Consider the following 3066-nt stretch of genomic DNA (forward strand, 5'->3'; position numbering starts at 1 on the left):
CCACTCATAAAATTAAAAAAAAATGCTTATGGTACTGTGTAACCTTGAAAATTTCCAAAGCTTTTAGATTCATTTCTCCATGAATGCATTTTAAAATCATCCACACTTTGAAAATTGCAAATTTGGGGCTGAATGAATGAGAACATTTTATTTATATAACTCATGGACAAGGAGTCCTTGGGTGAGGATAGTATTTTCTACAGGGAAGAATTAGTGTGTGAAGCATCACTGTTTAAGCACTGCCTGTACAATCAAGCTCACAGACACATGGAAGACATAATCTCTGTTCAGAAGCTGAATGGTAGGGCAATAGACAAATATCTTCAAGTATCTTCAAGTGGAATAGCTACTCACTTTCTTTGATATCAATGGTGTTTACCAGAGTAACAGTCATCTTTATATTTCCTATTGGTTTGGAAATCCTAGGCAAACAATGACAAAAATGCCATATGGTCTTATTTTGGCTCACTGCCAATCCAGAGGCACTGGGGAAATACCTATACCTTTCTGAACATGAACTTTCCCAACAGGCAAAGTGAGTTGTTTTATTCTTTATACGAGGCAGGGTTCTCTTGAGGAACAGAACTAATAGAATTGGACTACATATGAAGGGATTTATTAGAGTGGCTTTCAGGCTGTGGTCCAGCTAGACCATCAATGACTGTCTTCTGATAGAAATCCCAAGAATCCAGTAATTTTTCAATAACTACAGGCTAGATTCCTTAGCTGGTCTTCAGTGTACATTGTAATGCCAAAGAAGTAGGCTCTAATGTCACTGAAGGAATGGGAGTGAAGGCAAGCAGGCAAAGAGTGAAGGCTTCCCTTTGCCATGCTCTTTGTATAAACTGTCAGCAGAAGGTGTAGCCCAGATTTGGTTTGAATCTTCTGACCTCAAATGATCCAATAAATAAAACTCCCTCACAGGTGTGCCTGGCCACTTGGGTTTTAGTTAATTCCAAATGTAGTCAAGTTGACAAGCAAGAATAGCCATCACAATGGTCTTCTGGTAATTGTCTCTGTGTGTGTGTGTGTGTGTGTGTGTGTGTGTGTGTGTGTGTGTGTGTGTGTGTTGATAGTGTAAATGAAGCACTAAACATGCAGTAATGATATTAATAATTCAATAATAATTCTGTTTTTACACAGTTACATTCTTTTACATTGTCTACTATGTCTCCCATTTCTCTTAAATGTTAAATAGGAAATTATGAATATTTCAAAGCAGTTAAAACATTTCTATCCATAGTACAGACTAATAATCTATGACATGTTTGATATGCTACCTTTTTAAATGTTGGGTTGTCATGGTTATCCCATTACCATCAAATGCATTTGCACTAGACTACCTTGTAAATATCAAGTCTCCTCAAAATCTCCATGTCTAATTTTTAGATGTTTAAGGCTATATTTAGCAAAACACGTTAATATGATTGTATTTATGAATTGGTTCTGAACTAAGTGTTTCTCCCATTTAGGCCTTATAATTTCGTCTACTTTTTATGAACTTAAGAACTTCACTCAACCATATATTCAGAAGAAAAACTGAGACTTCTAAATAAGCAGTCAGAAAAATGCAAATTCTGTTTCTCATAATATTACCTTCCTAAAATTAGACATACTTATAATAAAAACTTTATCTAATAGTTTACAATGACATGAATGTGTTTTTGATGAATTTATTACATTTCTGCATCTCACATTTCTGAATTCCTATTTCAAAACCCCAATTTTATTTTATCATTCTTTTTTCCTATTTACTGGTTAACATCACTTAATCTCAGGCTTAGGAAAAATGAAAAATTGAAATACATACTTACTGGTTTTCTAAATGTGTTTTTATTCTACTTCAAAATGCAGTCAGGAGCAATTTTCCTATTGAGAATTTTTTGACTGTGTGATAGCCTCTACCTTTCTCCATTCATTTTGACCTCTTCATTTCCAATTCCATTGTCAAACAGTAAAAGGACTATCAAATGTGACCCATATGACAGCACAGCACTGTTCTATTTTCTCTATGACTGGTGCACATGTGTAAGTAGGAATTTATCATGTTAGTCCCGTGACAATAGTGAGTCCCTGTGTAAATGTCAGTACTTGATGCCTCGGGATGAAGCGCTCTCTTCACTAGTCTTCTCATTAAGCTCATATATATGCACATAGTGTCAAAGTCAGATTTCAGCCTCAATTGGAAACCAGTTTTTCCTTTAAAGTTGAGCAGCAGTGAGTTCTGTTTAATGAAATAATTTCACCAACAAATCTGTAACAGCCAGAGGCTGTCCTTCTAGACACTATATTTATGAGGAAAGCTATCATGAGAATCCGGCTGTGCTTTTAGTTGGTTGGATTTCCAAACCAGTGGAGGGGCTGATAGGCAAACCCAGGCAGAGTGTAGACAGGATTTGAAGTAATCACTCAAGTTCACCTTAACCTTTACCCTACTTAGAATTCCACATTCCCTGTTTATTTATTTATTTATTTTTTTAATCACATCTCATAAGACAGTGGTGCTTACAAATCTTCAACTCTGTTTAGGAATAATGCCAGCTATGATATTTAAACCCTTTATTACTATCCACATCCTACTCTACATTCATAGATACATGCATTAATCCGAAAAACAACTCCAGAATATGTGCATTTTTATTCTGTTTTTCCAGAAAGAGACATTTTTATTCCCATGACTCCACCAACTTGCTCTCTTCCATTTACTTTAAACTCCCTTTTGCACATGCTCAGAGCCTATCGACCTACATTTTCCTGTCAGTCTCCTGGGGTTATTTTTAAGTCCTGAAGACAACAGAAAATAATTTTTTATTACATAAGCAGACTAGCATTTTCTTGAAAATATACAGTGTTGCTGAAGATAATTTGAGATCAAGATAGAAAATAAGAACAAATCTGTAAAAGCAAGCACATGTCTGCCCTCTTTGGGAATATCAAGTCATGTGCTCACACTTGCTTTGGACATTGAAATTGAGAGTGGAATTTTTATTTTTTTGTATTTTTTAATGAGAGTTGAATTATTTATGCACCACTCCTGTATAGAAGAACTGAAAACATTGTGCCATT

Source organism: Cricetulus griseus, assembly GCF_003668045.3.
Source record: "Cricetulus griseus strain 17A/GY chromosome 1 unlocalized genomic scaffold, alternate assembly CriGri-PICRH-1.0 chr1_0, whole genome shotgun sequence".
In the NCBI taxonomy this organism is placed as follows: Eukaryota; Metazoa; Chordata; class Mammalia; order Rodentia; family Cricetidae; genus Cricetulus; species Cricetulus griseus.